Here is a 6,914-nt window from a genome sequence, read left to right as displayed (position 1 = left end):
AGAGCTGATAGTTTTTAGAAATTACTGTCCCTTAAGCATTTACTTTCTTTTTGGCCTCACTGTGTAAACCATGCTGCTCTTCCTCAATTTCCCAGGATCCCCAAGGCCGTTCTCTACAGTGTTTGCTTTAAACAAAACTTGGTGCCAAAGAGTCTGCCACAGCTTTCAAGTTCACCCGGATGACACTGTCCCACAATGGGTCTCTTCATACTTCACTACATCCAGATCTAGTTGATCCGCATTTTCTGCACGAAGTCTCACTTCCCAGCAATTGCAATGTGTGTCTTGCATAGTTTCCTTCTATTCCCCTGGGTAGGTTGCTGCCAGAAAGGCAGAGAAGAGGAGCTTTTTGATGCTAACAAGGCCTCTGTGTAGGACTCACAGCTAATGGTAAGGAACTGAGTATGGCATTTCTCAGGGGAGCCCAGGTAAGTGAAAGTGTATGGGCACAGCTGACAGCCATGTACGTACCTTGCTGCTGGCCTAAAGTAGGTCCTCCAACCTCTGAGCAGTAACCTGTTCATGGCTTACATCATGAAGAAATGAGTCAGTGTACTTGGCAACTCATGCCCTAAACTATGTGAGGCCTTAACTCAAAAGGAAATTCTGAAAGAAAGGCATTACATGGGGACAGGTTTTTTCTTTACGGTGCTGGTGGTAGGAAAAAGGCTACTGAATTATGAACATCTGTATTATTCTGCTGTCTTCCTCCTTCTGGACTTTTAGATGACTGTGAGCTCAACTTTGAGCTCAGCTAGTATTGTCTCCTGGGCATTCTGAGAAATGAGAACACCTTTGCCTGCTGGGAGGCATACCCATTACTTATCAAATAATCCCTCCTCGGGAATCTAACAGACTTGTCACTGCCTTTCAGAAAACCCAGAAGGAAACACATACACACACACACACACATACACACACACGCGCACACACACACACACTACATGGTTGAAACACTCAGAAATCTCTTAATATACATGACATCTTGGCCAACACACAGCAACCAAGGAGTCAAAAGTCATGTATGACTTAATCTTCCAGCAGGCTCTTACCACTGTCATGATTGGAATAGCAAAGGGAAAGTGTCTGACCTTCTAAACAAAGAAGAAACAATCGCTAACACTTAGATATTGGGACTTAATAACAAAAGATAACCTTAAGTAGCTCTTGGGATATACCAGGACTTTATTTGTGTTATCTCATTTAATCCTCATGATAATATCTTGAGGTAGACCGGTAGTATTAATATTCTCATTTTTTAAGATGAGAAAATCAAAGCGTAGGAAGCTTCGGTAACTCATTCAAGTCTCCCCAGTTAATCAGTGGCAGAGATGGAATGTGAATGCATGCTATCAATTACTTCTGCTTATCAGTGGTCAATGAGATTTTCTATCAGGATCAGCCTACTTCCAATACATTTTGAAAGATGAAGGAAAAGATGAGCAGAAAAAACATACAGGAGTTTCTTTTTTCTTTTTTTTTTTTCTTTTTAACAAAGTGAAGATAATAAAGGGAAAGAGCACATTGCCAGTCCATTTCTGTGTTAATCTGGCTTACTGAGGCAAAAGGAGTTCTGGAGTTGAACCATATGAATGTTGATCCACAAAGACCAGGGTTTGTTCTCAGCTAAGTGAATCTTTGGTTAAAGATTCTCATGTAGACTCTGAGACCTTACACACAAGGCATCACACTCATTCAAGTGCAATTTGCCCCATTTGGCTATTTCAAGTAGTCAACCCACAGAAACTGAGTTTTCCTCCTGCGTCTCCTTGGGGAGGTCAGGGAGGGGTGGTGACATCATGGGAACAGTGTCTGTCTTCTCTCCTATGACTCACCCGAATATGTCAAAGAAATGCTGCTAATGCTAGTCCTGGAGCATGAATTATCCGATCTGCCAAGCAAATTCATGTGGAAAACAGCATACTCTCTCCATCACAGCCCCAAAGAAAGGTGGGAAAGGCAGCAGTGAAAAACCACTCACGCAAAACCAAAGCACAAGAGAGGTGAACTTTACTCATTTCCTCTGCTCCTCACAAAAAAGTATACATACATTTCCATTTTCATGTTGCCAGAAATAGGTAACGACGGAATTTGCTTCCTCCTCTGTGCTCTCATACCACTTTGTACAAATTGCTAAATTACAGTGCTTACCATATTGTCCTATAATTAGATTTTAGGTGTCTGCCTTCTCACTAGTATAATAACTCCTTTTATCCCTTACTATTTGTATTCCAAGCATCTGGTATCACATTTAACAAATATTTGCTAAACAAACAAATGAAAGGTTGAATGGAACAATGAATAAATGGCATTTGCTCAAGGCCTCTCTCTAGGACAAAAAGTAATGTTCTTTTTCCTCTATTCTTTGTGACTGAAGATGGCTGACATAGTCATATTGCACAGGGGAATGGATCATGTCAATCTGGAGTATTGGGTGTCTCAGATGTTCTGGCAATTCCTGAATGAGTGTCGTATGTGTGGTTATACATGTATCTCGCAGTTTCCTCTGCTTTTGTATTCTACAGAGTTTGTCTCTTCCCCACTCGCACCCACTAAGCCAGCCTATTTCATGACTGGCTCCCTTAATCACTTATTTTCTTTGAACTTAATTAGTTCAGTTAAAATCCTTACTCTAAGAAGGCACTCTTCTTAAGTTCCGGGAGAGAGAGGAGGGCAGGAAACATGACTTGATATTACCCCACAGTGCATGCTATGTTCCAAGCATGATGGAGGCTGGATATTCAGGAAGACTCAGTACATCCAAGGCCTTTCCTCTTGCAGAATTTACAGTCAGTGGGAGAAAGAGAGATAAATCATGAAGTCAATCAAATGTAGTAACTATAAAGACAGACGAAGCACAGGGTGCTATGGGCCACATAGGAAGGAAACCAAAGCTAATCTGGAGATCAGAAAGAGCCTCTAGACAACATACCTGTTACATTTTGACCTGAGAGATGAGTGAGACTTATCCAGGTAAAAGCAGAATGTAGGAAGGGGGAGAAGGAGACCCATAGACTAGAGAGAACACAATATAAACAAAATACTCAAAGCCACTGAGGAGGGCTAGCGTTTAAGTGAGAAGGCAAACTCAGGCTCCAGCTATTTTCCCATTGCCCTTATCCTAAGGGCAATGGGAAGCCTTTGGAGGATTTTAACCAAGGTAGTGATATTTGGATCTGAGTTTCGAGAGAGAGACCTGGGTTGTAGGTAAAGTCACATCGATTTGGGAGGGGTATCATTATGGGAGGTTAACTGCAGCAACAAGTAGACCCTCAACATTTCCTTTTAGCAAGATTACTTTGGCTGCCATATGGAGAATGGATTATAAAACTGTGAGATTAGACGTGTAGAAATCACTTAGGATGCTATTTCAGTAGTCCAGATGAAGATGGTAATGGTGACATTTGAAATGGAAAGAAGGGGATGGGTTCAAAAGAATACTAAGACGACAGAATTAGCAGGCCTTGGCGATTGACTAGATGAGAGGTTGGCAAAATTTCTCTGCAAAGGACCAGATAAAAAACGCTTAGCCTTTGCCAGCCATATGGTTCCTGTCACCACTACTCAACTCTGCTGTTTTCGTGAGAAAGTGGACACAGACAATATAAAAATGAATGAGCATGCCTGTGTCCCCATAAAAACTTATTTACAAAAAAACAGGCCATAGGTCAAATTCGACCCAAGGCTAGGGCATGCCAACTCCTGGACTAAATGAGAAGTGTGGCAATCAGAACAGTAAAAATGACTCCCATGTATGTGGACTCGGCATCCGGTTGTCCAGGGCTACTATTTGCAGAGAAAGGGGCACAGGAGAAGGAGCAGGGTCAGAGGGAAGGAGGCAGTGACCAGTTTTAGACAAGCTGAGTTTAATATACCTAAAATATATCACCCAAGATGTGTCTAATAAGCAGTTAGATAGTTGGATCTCAGTTTCAGGAAAAAGATCTGGGCTCTAGGTAAGTTGTTTTAGTTAGGGTCATCTAAAATATACTAACAGACCACACAAATCAGTGGCTTTAGTAATAAGAAGCTTAATTTCTTTCTCATATGATGATAGAACTCAGGCCAGGGCTGAGGGAGGACAGTCGTTCCAGGAGTCCATCCAATGGCAACATCCATCCTACTCAGCCAAAAGGAGGAGAGTTCAGAGACAAGCACTTGTAGGAAGTTTCTATGGAGAGATCTTAACTGCCAGAGCAGTGAGAAATGCAGTTTAGCTGTGTTTGTTTCTAGGATCAGGAGTAGACTGAATTTTGGTGAACAGCTAGCTACCAGGATCTACCACCAGAGTCAAAAATACACAGAGAGGTCAAGAAGGCATGAAAATGAATAAAAGTGATGCAGGCAACTGTAAAGCATGAGGGTCAGAGCTCTGAAGAACACCCATGTTAGGAGATACACTGAAGAGATAAAAGGAAGATCCAGCAAAGTAGAATGACAAAACAAAAATAAATTAGGAGACTGTGTTAGATACTTAATCAATGTATGTGGAAATGTGAGCACAAATTTCACCATTAAGCACTGAGCACATCTCTGACAAGCTGACATTATTTGGTGCCTCTGATACTTAGATGAAAAATAAGCCAAATTGGATTTAAGAGAAAATGGCAAAATCAGCTTCTCGAAAAAGCCAGATTTTCATTACCATGGAGAGAGCTTGCTTTAGGGCTACGTGTCATAATATGCATTTTTTCCATTTACTTTTGTGTCCATAAATCAAGCTGTCTCTATAGGTGAAATGTGCATCCTGCATCAAAAATCTTATGTGATCTTATATACATATGAACATAATATAAATATGAATATACATCTGTCGTTGTATATATATACTCAACACTCACAGGATTCATTACCAAATGCATTTCTTCTTCACTTCCATTTTTTTGCAATTTTCCATGCTCTCTGCTTTGCTGAAGGCTTCTTCTCCACCACCCAAACCATCCCACTTTGCATGTCTGTTGGACATGCAACAGTGGAAAGACCAAGGAAAAGAAGTTGGACTTCACCCTGATAACATTTTAAGTTCTTCTCCATTATTACAGAATACAACAGAGTCTGTAGCCTGAATGAAAAATCCAGGCCAGAACACCCATGCCCCCTTCCTTGGCTCTTCCTCCAAGAGATCCCAGCTAGGAAAAGGGAGATCTGAAATCTTGCTGGCATGTTACCAACTAGCAGAGTGGTATCCATCAATCTAGCCTCTTCTCTCTCTTTAGAATGTAAGGTATTCAAGGCAACCATGGGAGTTCTGATATTTTTGTATTTAGAACACTCTTTTTGGCAAAAGAACAGCCAGCCTTGCTTATAAATAAGTTTAAAAAAAAAAAAGACAAGCATATTTTTAAAAAAACTGCCCAGGAGGCACTCATATAGAAAACAAAATTAGTAACCTCTTCTACTTGCCCAGCATAAATTATTAGTGTACTCAGCCTGACCAAGTGACTATTTATAAGCCTGAACACCATGGTGTTCAATAAATATAAATTGAGGATGGTGACAATGCTACCCATATTTCCTTACTTAATGACACCCAGTTGGCAGTTCAGTAGCACAAATCATATGCATTTTATTCTTCCTTTACACGTCTTCACACTGTAACTCATATCAGGAATGAATTTAACCATTGGAAATAGGCTTCCAATTAGCAAAATTAATTTTTCCTTTGATTTGAAAGAGACCAGCCAGTGGATATAAGCAAGGAAAAACTCTGCAAGCAGCATTTCTGGCTTCTGTGAGGAGATTTTCTGTCAGCTCCAACAAGTCTTTCTTATTGCTACTTTTATAGGGTCATCATTATTCAAAGTCTGCTAGCTTCAAATATCATCTGCAAAGCACATCGAGAAATTAAGCTGCTGATGCAGATAATGTATGAAACTGAGAAACCACAACTTGTTTCCTACTGGCTAAGTTAAATATGTAGTTTAGAAGATTTTAGAACCTCTCAGCTAGTCTGAGGCGGGAGAAGGGCATGAGTTTGCCAACACCATGTGGACATAGCCTGTGAAACTTCTTAGGCATTTGTTCAAAAGAATATGTGAATGCAAAATTCACAATTTGGACATTTTATCTAGCCTTCAATTGGCAACTAGGCTGGAACTCCGTCAACTTTGTTTAGACAGATCCTTCTCTCATCTCTGCCATTCTTCTAAAGCCACAAAGTCAACCCTGCCATCTCCTTCTCTTCACAAGACAATCTTGTCTCCTCTATGTCTAGAAAATTGAAACCATTTGCCAATACTGGGAAACTTAGGACCACCTTTCACTCTCCCATCAGCATCATTCTTCATAAGTACCAAAACAAGTCTTTCATCTGCCTCTGTTCTTTCCCTCCACCACCCCTATCTTAGTCCAGGTGCCCGTCACTCCTTACTTAGACTCCTATAGAAACCTCTCATCATCTTCTTACCTACTGCCTAATTTCTCTAGAATCCATCCTACTCATCTTCCATGGAAAAAAAAAATATCTAAAACACAAATCAGATGGTATCATACCTCTATATAAACCCTCACAACAATTACACCATCTGAGAATAAATCTACATTTACCCCATGGTTACAACCTCATTTCTCATGACTTCTGTCACACATTTCACACCATACACACACAGCTGCTAGTCCTCACCTAAGAGACTTTACACTCAAGTCTCTGCCTAGTATGCACCTCCTCATTAATCACCCCACCCTCCTTTGGCTCATTCCTACTATATCTTTAATGTTCATGGACTCATTCTTTTTTTTTAAGACAGAGTCTCGTTCTGTCACCCAGGCTGGAGGGCAATGGTGTGATCTTGGCTCACTGCAATCTCTGCCTCCCGGATTCAAGTGATTCTCCTGCCACAGCCTCCTGAGTAGCTGGGAATACAGGTGCGTTCCACCACGCCCAGCTAATTTTTTGTATTTTTAGTAGAGATGGG

At 40.9% G+C, this 6,914-nt stretch overlaps 1 protein-coding gene across 3 annotated transcripts in view; it reads right to left on the bottom strand.

The window, feature by feature from the left end:
• ENOX1 (ecto-NOX disulfide-thiol exchanger 1) overlaps positions 1-6,914 on the bottom strand; it is a 574,354-nt gene that overhangs the window by 477,704 nt on the left and 89,736 nt on the right. The window lies entirely within an intron of this gene.

Source organism: Mandrillus leucophaeus, unplaced genomic scaffold (genome assembly GCF_000951045.1).
Source record: "Mandrillus leucophaeus isolate KB7577 unplaced genomic scaffold, Mleu.le_1.0 Scaffold147, whole genome shotgun sequence".
In the NCBI taxonomy this organism is placed as follows: domain Eukaryota; kingdom Metazoa; phylum Chordata; class Mammalia; order Primates; family Cercopithecidae; genus Mandrillus; species Mandrillus leucophaeus.
Note: the sequence above shows the minus strand (reverse complement) of the source record. Positions and strands in the feature narration are given on the sequence as shown.